Consider the following 17,230-nt stretch of genomic DNA (forward strand, 5'->3'; position numbering starts at 1 on the left):
TGGGGGTCCTGCAGGGGGTTGGGTGGGTTGGTCATCGGGTCGGTTGTCGAAGCTGTTGTGGATGTCGACAATTTTGTTGTGGAAGAATGAGGCTAGGGAGTCGCAGAGGGCTTGAGAGGGGGTGATGTCATTGGAGTTGGCTGAGGGGTTGGTGAATTCCTTGACGATGTTGAATAATTCCTTGCTGTTGTGGGCGTTGTTATCTAGTCGGTCCTTGAAGGCGGTTTTCTTGGCATTCCGGATCAATCGGTAGTGTATGCGGGTGGCGTTTTTGAACACCTCTCCACAGAGCCACACACACACCACCCCAGAGCCACACACACACCATCCCAGAGCCACACACACATACACACTTTGAGCTACACATATATATCCAGAGCTACACATATATACACTGATTACAAACATACCCAGAGCCACACCCAGATGCACACACACACAGAGCTACACATACATACCCAGAGTTACACACACATAGAGTTATACATACACCCAGAGTTACACACACATATACACACACATACAGAGCCACACACACACATACACACTTAGAGCCACATACACACACCCAGAGCCACACAAAGACATACATACACAGAGCCACATACACATACACTTAGAGTCACACACAGACATCCTGAGCCACACACACTCAGATCCACACACACAGAGCTACACACACATACCTAGAGTCACACACACACACCCTGAGCCACACACACACACCCAGAGCCACACACACACACCCAGAGCCCCACACACACACCCAGAGCCACACACGCACACCCAGAGCCACACACACCCACCCAGAGCCACACACACCCACCCAGAGCCACACACACCCACCCAGAGCCACACACACACTCAGGAGAGCAAGCACAGCGAGGGGGCAGGGAAGCAAGCTTCATTTGACGATCATCTTGATTTCAGTTTGCCCAATAAGGCTCCCTCCAGAAATCATACTGCTTGATAATATGGGATGCTCTCGTCAGGCATTGCCGTATCCACTTGCAGTGCTGTACATCAGCATGTACTTTTGGAACTACAGCATGAAAGCTCAACAGGACACTACACACCGTACTTACGGAAGAACTGAGCGGTGCACTTCCAGCTCAGCAATGGTGCAATGTGCTCCCTGTACAATAACTGTTACACACAGCACTATCCACTCTCCTCAAAACAGCATCACTGCTCCTCACAGCACTGGGATGTGCTCAACTCAGCATTACTGTTTTCCACCCAGCAGAACCCACCGAAATGATAACAAAAAGTTTGCTTCACACAGCACCACACTCCTCCCTGCAGCATTACTCCTGCACACAGCACTACCACCCTGCTCATCAGGACACCAACGTCTCCATACACAGCTCCTCGCCCTGTGCTGTAGGCCCATCCCTCACCCAGCTCTGTGCAAGCAGCCGTGTCTCACACATTACTTAAAAGCTGAAAGTGCAGACAAAACAAACAAGGTGAAGATGGGGCAGCCTGCCAAGATGCTGCCCCATCTTGGGGCGGAAGGGGAGAAAGGGGGGTGGAAGGGGGCGGGGGTAAGGAGGGCTGAGATGGAAGATGGAAGAGAGGAGACTGGAAACGATCGCAGCGCTGGAGACAGAGTGACTGATTCCGGATCAGCCAGCGCTGTAGAAATGATCCAAGTAGAATCGTGTCTGGGGCTGAGGGGGCGCTGGGACTTGCTTAGAGAAACTCACAGCGGGAGGGGGGACGGGCTCACGACAGCGGGAGGGGGGATGGGCACACGGACAGTGGGAGGTAATATCGCTTAAATGCGCCTGCTAAGCCCTTCTTTGATGGCTGAAATATGAGTTTACCCAATGTGAAAAAACAACCCTTAACAAAGCACAGAAAATCCCCTCTTATGTAAAGGGCATCCTCGTTGCGTTGCGCTCACAGCTAGCTTCCTTTCCCAAATCCCCTTATGTGCCTGAAATTCCTGAGGCAACACCACGTGTGTCGTCATGAACTGCATAGTGGATCCAGGCGCATAAGGACATGGTGCGCTTTGGAATATGATAGCAGAGCTACACAAACACACTGTTCCTCCATGCTGCCCAGGCCGTGCCAATATCTGCTGCAAGCGGCACTTTTCATGTTTCCCTCTGGCACACTTTTAGCTTAACAAGGCTTTTCTCCACATAAACAATACAGCAAATGTTCTGAAATCTCATTAAAAACAATCACGCTGTGCACGGTTGCAGTTTACAGGAGTACAAAGGCAGCGGCGCACAGCACTACCACCCTGCACTACCACCCTGCTACCACCCTGCTCATCAGGACACCAACGTCTCCATACAAAGCTCCTCGCCCTGTGCTGTAGGCCCATCCCTCACCCAGCTCTGTGCAAGCAGCCGTGTCTCGCACAACACTTAAAAGCTGAAAGTGCAGACAAAACAAACGAGGGGGAAGAGCGCCTTGAATCAGAGGTGAAGGTGGGGCAGCCTGCCAAGATGAAGCTACAAGATTCCATGGGAGAAAAGGAGGGTGGAAGGGGGCGGGGGTAAGGAGGGCTGAGATGGGAGATGGAAGAGAGGAGACTGGAAACGATCGCAGCGCTGGAGACAGAGTGACTGACTCCGGATCAGCCAGCGCTGTAGAAATGATCCAAGTAGAATCGTGTCGGGGGCTGAGGGGGCGCTGGGACTTGCATAGAAAAACTTGTGAACTGAATCACCTGACAGTGGGAGGGGGGAGGGACGGACAGCGGGAGGGGGGACAGGCTCACGACAGCGGGAGGGGGGATGGGCACACGGACAGCGGGAGGTAATATCCCTTAAATGCGCCTTCTAAGCCCATCTTTGATGGCTGAAATATGAGTTTACCCAATGTGAAAAAACAACCCTTAACAAAGCACAGAAAATCCCCTCTTAAAAAAGATATCAGATGCCTATGAGGAGGAGGAAACCTTTTCATGATTTGGTAATTCAGCACAAAGAGTTACGGCCAGCCTCCGATGTTGACTCGCTCCCTGCCCTGTTTGCGAGTTTTTAACCATCAGGCTTGGTAATTCAGCTGTGGAGTATGGGAAGGCAGGCGGGGTCCAGCCTCCAGTAGCCGTTGTGTTGACGAATAAACAATACACTTTGTTTGGTGTGCGGTAAAAGCCGGGGAGCCCGTGGCATCGGATTGCACGGTCGAACGTGCCTCACCAGAGGTATCGCTTCCTGCCCTGCTTTCCACGGGCGCTTTTAAAAGTCTGGCCTTTGTCACCCGAGAAGAGAGCTTCTTGGTTCTGCCGGTAGGAAGGAGAGTGAGAGTGCTCACCTCTGCTCCCCGTCCGACGGCCTCTTTGAAGCCATGGAAAATGCGGCGGGCACAGCGGAAATGCCGAGTCAGTGCACACTCCGAGCCGCAAAAAGGCCAGGAAGAACAGCAGTGGATAACTAAAGCTGCCACAAGCCGTTTAGAGCCAACGATAGCTGGGCACAGAAAGAACGTGCGTGAGGTTTCCACCGGCCGGAGACACGGACAGCAGAGGTGTGGGGGACGGAACGGACAGCAGGAGGGGGGGCGGGATAGGTTTAAGAAAAGCGCTTAGCGGCTCCCGTGAGCTGAGGAGCTCGTTTGTGTTGCAGCAGGGGCTGAAATCACTCTCCACCGGGCGCCATCTTCAAAGAAATGCCCAACCAAACCTAAACACAAAAAAAAATAAACCACCGCCCACCGCCGCATAACGTACGGAAAGGGGTGGGATGAGAAAAAATCGCCGGGAACGCCCACTAATCGCCTCGCTGAAAGACGGACGCATCTCTCTTCCAATGGCTAGCCTCCATTTATGGAGCTAGCCAATGGAAGACAGAGGCGGGACTAAGCCCAAACTGTAGGAACATAAGATTTCTCCTGGGCGGAGCTAGTGCTCCGGCCCAGGCGAAACCTAAAAACTGTGATGGTGTGAAGGAGTGTATAACTTGGAACAGATTTTGATGGTGGGATCTGGGTGATGAGATTTGTGTGGTACAGTGATTTGGCACCATCAAGGGTGTGTGCTTATGGCTCTTTGTCAAAAAGGAGATTCTCTTGGTTGCACAAGTTATATAAACGGTCTTACTTGCAGTAAAAGTATGCATAGAGCACACACTTGTCTTTCTTAACATAAAGACAGCACACCTAGCAGTCTAATAATGCTGGCTACATTCAGTATAAATGGACCGGATTGGCTTGGTAGGTGATTGTGCGGTTCGCTGGCTCCCTGCAAAGACTCATTTTTCAGTCATCCACAGCCAAGTCCAGCCAGCAAAAAACTAATCGGAGGTGTTATTAAAATCAGCGAGTTCCTGTCCGATCAGTTCCTGCATGTTGCTGCTAATTCTGTGTTATTTTGTGCCTGCCACTCACTGTCACACCGCCTCGTTGGCACCAGACATCCCTCCTTTGTTTTAAATGCACCGACACGCTTTCTCTGTTCGTGCACAGAAAGAACTATAACTTCCAAAATGTTGAAAATCGGCGAAATACTTGAGAGAAAACGAAAATCTACAAAAACTAAAGAAACATGTTTTTTCGAATGAAGTTTAGTTGGACTGTCCTTGGCTGTCAATAAAACTCAACAATATATTTATTTAATGCAGTTTTATACAGCACAGACTTTATACCCTAGCGCTTTACAATAGAACCAACCAAGTACGTTACATAAGGATATTTAAACAATGGCTCAAAAACAATGGTGTTTGTAGTCGGAGTGTCAATAGACCCTGGTGGTAGTCGGAGTGTCAATAGACCCTGGTGGTCAATGAGCTGAATACGCCTAGCCTCATGGGGAGAAAATAAGGCTTAGTAATCAGTGCAAACAGCCGCACCGCGTGCATTTCGAAGTGTTTCAAAACACGCAGCCATGCTTTCCAAGAATAGCAATTTTGTTCCCCATTTATTTGTAAGACTCCACTCGCCTAATCCATAAAAGTCACATGACCAAAAGTAGGAATCCGATGTGAATAGTCGCTTCTCCCTAGAAACATATTTTCAAGGAAGTGGCACTTAGGAGTAATCCGGGCTAGCGGGCGGGCATTGCGAGCACTACCCCTGTTTTAACAGCCCGCACGTGATCGCCCGTTTACACCTGGTGTCCTGTTTGGTGGGAAAAAAAAACACACAAGGGGGCGACTTCGCAGGTCTGCGCTGCCCACTGCAGGCACTTTGGCTCCCGTTTCCCCTCCCCCCTAAATTGAGCGCAGTCTGCGCCCCTCCCCTGCCTGCTGCCGTTGGAAGAGGCGGAGTGCGGGGCCAGTGAGTCTCGGCCGCCTGGGAGAGCGCACACACAGCTCGGTGAGGCCGGCCGCCATTCCGCTGTCCCCGGCGACACCTGTTACTGCAGCAGCGGAGCGGACGGAGGTGAGAGCCCGGAGCCCGCTGCACCGAGGAGCAGTGCGGGAAGGGGGAGTGCTGGGAGCCGAGGTGTGCGGGAAACCCATGGCCGTTTAAAGGTACAGCAGGCGAGCGGCTGAGCTCACCCTCCCCCGCGTTGAAATGTGAACACGAAGGGAGCTGCCCCGGTGGAGAGGGGGCTTGTGTACATTCGGGGGGCTCCACACTTCCCTGTTCCCGTTGCGTGTCACAGCAGAGTCCAGTGCAGGTTGCCGTTCGCGTGTCTTGGAAGCTGTCCCTATTTTCGCTTTTGAAACGCTCCCGCGTGCACTTTGGTTTTGCTTCCGCGGCTGGGATGCCTCCGTGCATTCCTGCCTGCTTGGGAAGCCTCTGTGTTGTGGTCTGTGATGTCCACGCGTTGTTGCCTGTTTACTGCTGGAGTCTGATGCCTGCATGTGAATCCTGTGTGCTCTCTCCGCATGTTGTGTGCACTAATGCCTGTGGCTCTGTGCTATTCTCGCAGGGCTGTCTGCACACCGTTGCTCCTGCTTTTGATGGCACTGTATGGGGGCAGCCTCTTTGATGCTTCTTTGCTACTGTATGCAATATCTTGGTTGTTTTGTTTCCCTACTTGTGATGGCTGTGTGTTCGTGCCTTTGGTGCTTGTCACACTGCCCTTTTTCTGCAATTCCTGAATTTGGATGCCCCTGGCTGAATGCAGCTGTATCTACTTCTCGGCATTTTTCATGTCCATATCTAGGCAACCAATTACCCTGTACTGACGAGAGTAACGCACGGTGTGCACAGGGCGCATAGTTCTACTTTTTGGCTCACCTGCCATGGACCCAGCCCCACAAGCCCTTTACTGTCCCTCCTTTTTTGTGCGCATCCTACTGTCACTTTATGCTATGCTTCTGTGCACAGTGTTATATCCATTCCCAGCAGCAGGCGTCCACATGAATCTGGTGGGTCAGTTTAGCATTGCTCTCGAATTTCCTTGTGGCTTTGCAAATGGAAACACAAACACTCCACAGTTTTTTTGTGATGTGCTTTTCATGCATAACAATCCTTATCACTGGTCACGTTTTACCATACTACATCTAGAACAAGTCTGCTCGACAAGCCGTGCAAACCTGACAATTTACACCCGCGTTGTGTCGCGCAAGAGGACGTTGTTTTGCTACTTGGTGATTCAAAAACCACAATTTGACACAGTTATGTTAATCAGTAATTTTGTCAAATTCGATTATTTTTTGCACTTTTTTAAAACGACTTTGCAACACTACAGCTCGAGTGATGGCAAGAATTTCAGATTACAAATCTGCCCACTCCTGCTGTTCACCTAGGCCAAATTTTAGGGAAAAAACGCCATCTTTGGTGTGGGGAATCTAATGGGAATGTCTTGTCTTGTCATCACAAGCCCCTTTCTGACTCGTGCTTCTCCTGAACAAGTGGGTATTACCCGTGTTTATATTACACTAATAAACCATCATTTAGGCTTTACTTTAATTATTCCGTGCGTTATCGTGTTAGTAATGCACTTTTTACGAAAGGATGAAAGTTCATGTGGGAATACGACCCTTTAACCTGCTGGCTGCTCTTAGATTTCTTAAGCAAGCTCGCAGCCCATTGGTCAGCCTTGGCTCCTGCAAGGAGAAGGGTGGCGTTGGTGACAGTGCTATTTTTGTCGCTTCCAGCCAGAGCATCTTCAGTAACCAGAGCGTATTCCGTAACCTCGTTGAGTGAAACGGCCAGTCTTAATAAAGCAGTGACTTGGCGATTCGTTGAGTTTTGATTTCGCTTTAAAGGGACGGGTTGCCAGCCCAGGGCAGCACCTGTTTGAGCCCAAGCTGCCTTGTCGCCTCTGGACTTTAGCCAGTGTATACACGGGCGAGAGAGTTTGTTCTCTCCACAGGCGCTGCAGTTCCTCGTCGACCTAGAAGTTGTCAGATACAGCGCTTTAAAAAATATATTGTAGTTTGTATGGCGCTTCCTTGTTCGGGTTAGTGGCCCACACATGTCGAGGAGCGGAACTCTATGCAAGCGCTTCAGCATGGCTTGCGCCTCTCTTGAGGTTTGATTTCAACTGTATTTCATACAGAAGTGCTTCTGGCTTTGCAGAAAAGCCTGTCAGTTCGGATTTCCCCTAAGCAGATGACAAATGGAAAGCCTGCTATTGCTCCCTTCTTTCGAGTACGGTCAGTGCTGAGTGTTTTACAAGCTAGTCACGACGAAAACCATATGGGGGGTGGCGAGAGTGGGGTTTGGCATGGTGTTCTCCCAGTGCCATTCCTGTGGCATTCCTGTTCCATTGCCGCTGAAGTAGTTGAAGTTCTTGTTCTTGTTGGCTCATGCATACTTGAACAGCCAGATCTCAAGTTTTTTTTAAAGAGCTTTTCATTTCTGATTCTCCATGTTTTGAAACACTCACAATCTTTGAAGAAATAATTGTCAATGACTGGGAGAAAAAGTGATTTGCCTAGGCGCACATAATTCAATCAAGTGGGATTGCTGGGATCTGATCCAGAAATTATGTGGTTTAACAGTTGAAAACGTAAGCACACTCCCCGGGGCTGGATCCGTATTTATTTTATTGTTCAGGGCCCGAGTTTGCATAAGAGAAGTTACATATTCCCCTTTCTTTGCCGTTTTAAAGTCTCAAAAGGCATGTTCAGTCTCATGCCACGATGTGGCCACAAGTCCAAAACACCACTGCTGTCTCTTACATCAGTTACCAGAAGGATTTTTGTACAGATTTCTTTTTGATAGCAAAGAACTTTAATTAGCTTAGAACTGCTGTTGTAACACTTTTTAACACATCCAAAGACTCGCACTTCTATTAATTTCCGATATTAGACTTTCACACCACACCACCGTTTTTCCAGTTGTAAACAAGCTCCCCTCTCGCTGCTGTTTATAGGAGATATATGGACCATCCATCCATTTAAGAATGATGGCAAGAGGGAGCGAAGAGAAGTCTGTTCATGTTGTGGTTCCTCATACCTTGTGGCATCGTTTCTTACAAATGGTACTATAGGTGTGATTTGTGTGTATGTTAAACTTTGATTGTAAGGCAGTAGCATATCCGACCATTTGGTGATCGTGCTGAACGTTGTGTTATAACGAATTTGTCCAGCTTACCACGCCTCCCGTAAGAAATGGATCATTCCCATATGTAGGAGCATGGGGTTCGTGGCGTGCCTGGCCGCATTTAGAGTTCTTAAATCAGACCTGACTGATCACATTGTCTTTGCTGTCGCCAAATACCTAGGAGCAATATGGTACTTGAGAAGCAAATACCTTAAGGCTGGTCACTGATTATTGATTGACTGTAGAACAAAACCAGAAACTCTGTACATAGGAAATGTTATGTACCCGGATGGACTGTGACATTTTATTATTCTACTGTTTTAATATTTTTGAAATGATTTATGTACATCTTTTATGGTGATATATTTACCGAAATAAAGATTTTATGATGATGAATGGGGCAAATGTGACTTTCTTGTGTGTTTTTGTGTCTGGATTTATTTTCACTGGGAAAGTTCTAGGTCATGCTTCTTATTTCTTAATTGTTATAGAACCCCGCCTCTAATTTAGCGAGTCTGCAGGGGTTTACTTTGTCTCCCAGAGTGAATTGCTGTTACTGCCAGTGAGCCAGTAACTGTACAGGGGGCAGTGAGGCCTAATATCACGTCTACCTTTATCATAGAGGGTCATTCGGCACCTACCTGGTGCCAAGTGAACTAAATCTCCACCTGTTGGAACATTATTCGATTGTAAGATGTTCTGGGGTGGGGATTCTGTCCTCCACTGGATGGACTTGACAGCCCCTTTGTTTTGCTGAACTGAGCTCGATAATTCTCTTTGTGTGAATGACAGATGTATAGCGTGCTGCAGATCAAGCTAATGCGAGGCTTTTTGATCCGTCTGATTTTGTTGTTCGCTGCAAGCAGAGCATAGGATTTAATTCATGGCTGAATGACTGAAATACATAGCCCGGCCTCCCAAACTGAATCGCCTTAGGTTGTATGACTGAATGTGTGATTAAATAAATGAGGTTTGGGGTTTTTCTTATTGGATTCTCCGGCACATGAGTAAGTCTGCATTCCATCACAAGAGAATTTCATACCTGGATCCAACAATTTTGCAAAGACCAAGTTACAAACATGCACATTTTAGTTCATACACACAGCAGCAACATGCTGTCCAGTCGTCTTTGTAGATTTTGTTGACTCTTTGTGGGAACGGTTTGAGGACGCCCAACTTTGACCTGTGTTCCGACATATAATACGGAGACCAGTAATTTTTAGTTGGCTCACTTGCTCTGTTAGTGGCCTGTGGCAGTGGTGCTTGTGTGGTTGAATGCAAGTCTGAAATGTTGATTGCTACCTGAGATCCAGGATCTTACCCCATGACACACAGGTAAACCAAGGCAGTCCATTGCTAGAAACATTTGCTTTGGAGTATCCTCTTCTTAGACTTGTATTGTATTAGTTTGGCTGACTGCTACACACCATCTTGACCTTGTGGTTCCAGTTCTGAGGTGCAGCCAAGCTAACTAAAGTAAGATTTTTATGGGTGGTGCAGACAATGTTAAACTCAGTGAGTAGTTCAGGGTGGAGTATCATCCCAACTCTTGAACAGTAGCCTACGTTATTTTGTTGCAAGCAGCTTTACCTCTGGTTTGGCTGCAAGTTGTTTTTTGGGAAGCTCGGTTTAATGCTTGTTCAGTAGTCTAGGCAGGCCAGGGAGAGGCATTGTTTTAGCTCCTCATTTTGAGAAGGTGTTGATGTATCCCTCACCGTAGCATGTACACTTGGTTATGTGCTCCCTTGCTTAAAAGACCTTACTATCAGCTAACTATTGCTAATTTTTCAATGCATTTTCATGTGCTGCCTAGTGAGTGAAACAATCATATTATGTAGTCCCTTGTGTAGCCTTCTCTATATAACTGGGTTCAGAGAAGCAGTGGTATGATATAAGTTAGAGCGCAAGAGATGGACATCAATGACATGCCTCGATCACTATACAGGATGCCATAGCAGTTGGAATATTTTTTTTTTTTTTATGGGCAGTTTTGTATATTGCGAAACTGGCCCAAGAGCATTGGAGTATTTTACAACAGGCTCAGACTACGTTCCACATTGTTTTAATTTTTTCCCTTCTTTTTAGACACATGAGATTCAGTGATCCAGAATCACACGATGTTAAGCTGAAGTTGGGATTCAAACCACTTCCTTCCCCACCCAAAAAAAGATGTCCGCTCTAGCTACTATGCCACTTATTTCACCCCACCTATAAGTCCAGAATTCTTAGAAAATCTTTGACGGGGCTAACTAGTCCAGCATGGACCTGGGAACATTGACAGCTATATATTGAGGTATTAACTAGATCCGCAAATTCTGATTTCACTGGATGGTACATCACAGGTGCGGTTTTTGCCCATGTTCTGAGTTTTCCCACTTAGAAAGGCGAAGTAAATGCAGAATTGGTGTATGCATCACCAATTTTCCCTTGCTTAAGAATGTATTGGTTATTTTTTCTATGGAAAACTCTGGCAGGTTTGGACTGCTGAAATCTACCTGGAGGAAGACTGTAGGATGACAGGGGTGCAATGTTTGCTGCATAATTTATAACCCAGACTGTGCACAAACAGGTATTTTCCCATAGGTTGAAAAGTGTAGGCCTGCTTGTAACCGGGACTCAAAGTAATTTTGTACTGCAGAATAGTTACCACAACTTGTAAAAGTAAAAAAAAACCTCCCTCTTTAACCACATGTGCATTAAACACAATGTTGCATCACATTCCACATTCGAGCCTTTCGTGATCACCTTCCAAGTCCAAATCTGCCAAATGTTTTGTAACACTACGTTCACTCCAAAAGTTAATCATTGCACATTATAGAGAAGGTTGGAGACTTATTCACTCGCATAAACCACGCGAAGCGGCTGTAATGTGTGTGTTGAAACGGCTCCAGCTCAGAGAGCTTGAGGGGTGGGTGGAATTAAAGGGTTGCATCTGTATTGTAATGTTTCATTGCCACATGTCTTCATGTAAATGCTGACGACCTAGGCGGCGGGCTTTGACTTTATGATATTGTTACATTTTCCAAATTCCTTTAGTGTTTTGAGAATTGTGGCAGACATCTAGATTGAGGCTTCTGGGCCCCAGGCCTTCACACGAACTGAGGGCTGCGTGTTTTGGATGGTTGTTCTACCACCTTCAGTACCCCCCCAGGTCGTCTTTCCCGGCATATGTTTTACCTCAAGAGTTTGTTGCAGTGAACACCTCTGCCCTCATTGCATGTAGGCTGCACTATCATTGTTTGCACTACAGTGCACCTTTTAAATGGGTGCACAATGTGCAGGCTTGGACTTTGGTCATGTTACAGTTAATGCAGTATGCCACAGCACAGCTGCAAATTTACATCTGCCCAAGGAGCAGCACATTAGTTAAGATGGGATGGTGGTTTGATGCCAACGATCTGTCTTTTACTGTGCAGGTTGCAATGTGACCTGCATTTGAAAGGGATGAGGAAATCATGCTGCATGTGCATGGAGTGAATGACTGCACCTGCCTGCAGGGGATGTTCTGGGAGGTCTATGTGCCCCTTTCTCTTCTTTCAAGGGGCGCCCTCGAACAGTTGATGAGCCCCTTAACAGCTCCTATGGTTCTTGCGACTGCATATGTAACACACACCTCCATGCAAATCAGGAAACACCCTATTGAGGCTGCTCCAGCACACAGGTAGTGCCTGCACTATCATCTGTAGCCTCTTCTCTAATAGAGTGCCTCGGGTGCCCTGAAAGGTGTCCATTATGCTTTTTGTGCCTCCGGGGGAATTAGTGTTTTGGAAAAACATGGACGTGACCACAGACATGTCTGTAGTGTATAAAAGGCCATTTTAATGATGGTTCTTGACAGGCACAATACTAAAGTAAACTAACCTAAAATTTAAATTACCTGTAGTTCCTAACTCTGTCTCCTCAGCTTAAGTACCAGTCCTGTTGGCCTCACCAGCCCCCATACCTCTTAAATATAATGTATTGGTCTTAGTTCCTCCCGCTAGAAATGCTGTTTACCTACCAAAGAAATGCACCTCCCTGCCCCTCTTTCTTGAAATGACCTGTGCTTCACCCCTTAGTCCTACCAGTCCATGTTCCTGTAAAGAGACATACCAGTGCTCATTTCGTCTTGTGGACTAATGGTCCTCCCACGACCTCCAGTTAGAACCTAGTTTCCATAGGAAAAGCATGTTTGACTTGCTGATAACTTTAATGTAATTTGACCAATCTTCATGACATTTTCCCAAAAAGTGTCATGGTAGGTTCTGTGTGTCATGGAAAGTTTGGGGGATGATCCGTGCAGTGGGTACTGAGAAATAAGGGCGCAAAATAAGGGTGCATTTGTAATGTTCCCATAGGAATGCTTTATTGAACCTACAGCCCAAACTGCTTGACGGAATTACACCAAGTTTGTCAGAAAGGTAGATGTTGTTACTTAGATTGTGCTTTGTGTTACTTGGTGCAAATCCGTTCAGTAGTTTTTGAGAAATGTAAAATTATACTGGTATCTCTGGCCGTGGATATTTCATGCCGATTTTGTGAGTAATCACAAATGCACACTTCAACGGGAATGCTGTCATTGGCTGGGCTCAAACTGAACAGAAAATTGATCCGGACCGGTTCCCGGGCTGAAAATTTCTGTGAAAGCTAACCTAAGGGGTCAGGGTGGGGGTAATCGAACCCCATTGTTTGAGAGATGGGGTGGTGTTTGAGACACAAGTCAGTGTCCAGAATTGCTTTTTTCCCCCAGCATGCGTGATATTCGCGTCGCCAGCACCTCCGCTCCCTGTGTACTGTAGCGGGGTCGTCCCGAATATCGCGGCAATATTGCACACAAATATTGGAAATATAAAATGAAAAGTATCTATATACACCCTCAATGGTCAAGACACAGACTCCTGTGCTTATTCACATATCCACTCAGTCATACACCCACTCACATACTCACTCAGAGACCTATGTGTGTACTCGCATAAGCATTTAGAGGCTCATGCACCCACCTACAGATGCACTCAGAGACTTATACACCCACTCAGAAATGCATGCACTCAGTCACAGACTCACTCAAACACTCATACATTGACTCACAGACCCACTGAGACTTATGCTTCCACTCACACACTCACTGATAGACTTACCCACTCACACTTATGCCTCCACTCATAGATCTGGTCACATTCATGTACCCACTGACATATCTACTCATACACCCATTTACATACCCACTGACAGACACACCTACTCACATATCCACTCAGCGACTTATGCATCCACTTATAGACTTGGTGAAGGACTCATTTAGCCAGTCACAGGCCCCCTCGGAAACTTATGCACCTACTCACATAACTCAGTGAATCCTTAATACACACTGTTATGGAGATATTGAGAGACTGGTGTTTTTCTTGAGTTATTTAGATTGTGATTTATCTAGTGTGATGGTTAGAATTAATTATAAAGCTATAATTCTTTAATGTGGTGGTGGCTATTGAGTTCCTGCTGTTGCTTTGCGTTTAAGTGACGTATTCACAGTGATCGCGCGCAGGTACTGTAGTTGCTGCAAACAAGGGAAATGCTTTTTTGATGTAGATTTTTCAGAAAATGAATAGAAAGGTGGAGTTTAATCAATATCTTACAGCTAGACTCAAACTATTAAAAACATGTCTATATATGTGTTCAACACTATGTCAAAAAACACACGTTATTCGCGATTACTGACGTGATCATGACCTCTGGTGTAGCTGTGAACAAGGAAAATACACTTTTGGTGTCGTTTTATGTACAATATGTCTATAGGTTTTACACTTTCTCAAAAACATACGGAATTCGCGGTGTGTCCTTGGCGATCGCGACATTGCTAAAACCAATTATATCTTGAAATAAAATGTGCTATTTAAATAAATAGATGGCAAATACAACAATAGTGGTGCACCATGCAGATGTAACGTTCAATATCTAATTCTAGATATAAAATACAGAGACGTCCTAGCTAAGAATGAGTTTTAAAATGTAGAATTAAAAAAACCTTAGAAATTCACTGAAAAAAAACAAAGATTTCAGGGAAGTTGTAGTTAGTCTGACATTCCACTCGTACAAAACCAGATAAATTCAGCAGTTATAGTTACCTGAGCTAACTAGAACTCACCTCCCCGCAATGCACTGCTCATGACCTCACATGTTGCATCACTCAAGATGTGGTCAGTGACATCACTGACGTATGAAAGGACATCCAGAGAAACACTGACACGCCCACTTACAACCCCATAAAACATGTCATAAACCTACTCCCATACAATCACAAACAAACTCCTTCACAGAACCCATAGAAACACTCACACATCTCGTCAGTCATCCATACAGCCAGTAACACATCAACTCACCCAAAGAGCCTCTAACGGAACCACTGACTATACAACCACTCGTGCACCTACTCACTCGCCAATACAGACAGCCACAGATTAAGTTCGACACATTGGTATACTTACACACCCACTCATACACCCATAGAGCTACTGACACAATAAATGAGTTAACCATACAACTAATCACTCACCCTTACAGTTACTCACACAGCCACTCACTCACCCATACAATTACTCATTCAGCCCCTCAGTTTCTTATACATATACTAATACACCTATCCAGTGACTGAGAGAACCACATACTTCCTCATACAACCTCACTCACATTCACTCAAAACACCCATTCGCTCACCCATAAACCCACTCATAAACCTACTCACTCACCCATACACCCATTGATGCACAGAGACAGCCACTCTTGTACCTTGTCACTCACCCATACAGACATGTTATTGCTTAAAAACCCATTCAGCCAGCCATGCACCCTCTGATTCACCATTTACAACCACTGATACACACAACTTAGTCAACTATACTTGTACATGCACTGACACACCCACTTGCTTACCTATACAAAAACTCACACCCACGATCTCATGTATACAGTCTCTTACATACCCTGTCACTCTTCCATACACCACTTAAACATCCACTCACTTCCCATTACAGGGACTTCAACAGTGAGTTACCTTAGTATACATGTTTAACACTCAATAACTTTTAGAAAACACTCGCAATCACTGGATGATGTCATCAGTGATGTAATTTCAGATGTCATCATTGATGTCACTGACCAAGTCATAAGTGATGCAATATGTGAGGTCATAAGCTGTGCATTTGGGGGGGCGTGAGTTAGATCAGGTAACTATACCTGCTGAATTTCTCTGTGTACGATTGAAATGTAAGCCTAACTATAACTTCCCTGTAACCTTTGGTTTTTTTTCAGTGAATTTCTAACGTTTTTTTTTATTCTATCTTCTAACTAGAATATCCATGTAACATTTGTTTTTTTAGTGGAGAATTTTTTATATAATTATATATATATATATATATATATATATATATATATATATATATATATATATATATATATATATAATCTATCTCAATGTATACATCGACATTGGTGAAGGCCAGCATGGCTGAAACGCGTTTGTCTGCCGATGGGAACAGAATAAAATAATTTTATTGAATATCGAGTGTGCGGCTTGCTTTGTTGTGTCCTCGGCAGTTGGAAAAATTATATAAAGCTCCAGGTAATGAGCATTTTCTGGGAATTCTATTGTCACAGTAGCTTTTGTTGTATGTGCTTGTGGCAGATAATAGCCAACTGGAAAAAAAATTGCCCCTGAAATGAGAGACCTAGTTGAGAGACAGATCAGTGCAGGCGTTGTGTGGCCGCAAAACCCTGCTAATGCAATGACTTTCAGAAAAACCAAGCGGTGACCTTTTGGTGACATGGACTATCTGGGGACTAATTATATTTGTGCGTTACTGGAATGGACAGGGGCTTGGACTACATTTTGGAAGCGAGTAAGGTAGTGAGGGAGGAGTGGTGTCTTTATTTTCTTCAATGTCAAATAGGTAATGGACGTATATGGTTATGCTGATGATGTTCTAGTGGAGACTTATTTGTAATAGTATATGCTGTGAGACTAGGTGATTAAAAGATCTAGTTACCGAATGGGTACCTATTATTTGGGAGCAAATCAGAATTAACTTTTCTTTGACGCAGTTGAACCTAATGAAGCGTAAGGAGAACACTTGATGTTTGTTAGCATTTGGAAACCTTGACACCAAGTAGGGCGTTTCCTTTTAATTTCTCTATTGTGCTATGTAGACATTTTAGTCTGCTTGTAGTAAATTATCACGTGTGGCCAGTAGTCTAATGGAAGTATCGGGAGTCTTAGTTACTGAAAAGTATTTTGAGGACATTGCCTCCGACTTGTAGACTTTATATTCTAGTGCTAAACCTTGTTTATGCTGTGCAAGGATTTTTAATAGGGGTATGCCCTTGTTCCCTATTTGTTACTCTTTGACTTAACTGACAGTTCAGGGTATTTGATGCTTGTGAATTATTTAATTGTAGTTATGCTCCTAACCTCTATTTAAGGCACCAGGCAAAAGTTCTGTATCTACCTGAGACACTTGTCTTGATGAAACAGCTAGGGCAATAACACAAACAAGAACATCAGCAGCTGGGATCGACCCATGAGTCTCATTGGTGGGTTTCTAGAAACTAAAAGTGCATTTGGTGAGTGTTGTGTTGAGCATCGGTGTCTGGTAAGCGTTAGGAGGGTTCGAAACCATTGAGATTACTGCAAAATTACCCGTTTTAAAAATTCAACTCAAATGTAATTTCAAGTTTATTTACGGTTGCTTGCATTCCGAACATTGCCGCTTGTGTTTAGTTTAGGAGTTTTACCATCACAAATTACCAGAACTTTACACTTGGATAAAAAAATGTTTTACCTGAAATGTTTGTT

General features: G+C 45.3%; 1 protein-coding gene across 5 annotated transcripts in view; it reads left to right on the forward strand.

Moving 5' to 3' along the window:
* The first annotated feature begins 4,962 nt into the window (after window positions 1–4,962).
* SEMA4D (semaphorin 4D) overlaps window positions 4,963–17,230 on the forward strand; it is a 1,027,601-nt gene continuing 1,015,333 nt past the window's right edge. For 3 of the 5 annotated variants that reach the window (XM_086961137.1, XM_086961138.1, XM_086961132.1), the window contains exon 1: window positions 4,963–5,435. The gene's annotated coding sequence lies outside the window, so the exon portion shown is untranslated. Of the gene's footprint in view, window positions 5,436–7,464; window positions 7,515–17,230 lie in introns of those variants that run through there. The other 2 variants (XM_086961135.1, XM_086961136.1) reach the window with 2 other exon arrangements.

This window comes from Lissotriton vulgaris, chromosome 3_1 (assembly GCF_964263255.1).
Source record: "Lissotriton vulgaris chromosome 3_1, aLisVul1.2, whole genome shotgun sequence".
Taxonomy (NCBI): Eukaryota; Metazoa; Chordata; class Amphibia; order Caudata; family Salamandridae; genus Lissotriton; species Lissotriton vulgaris.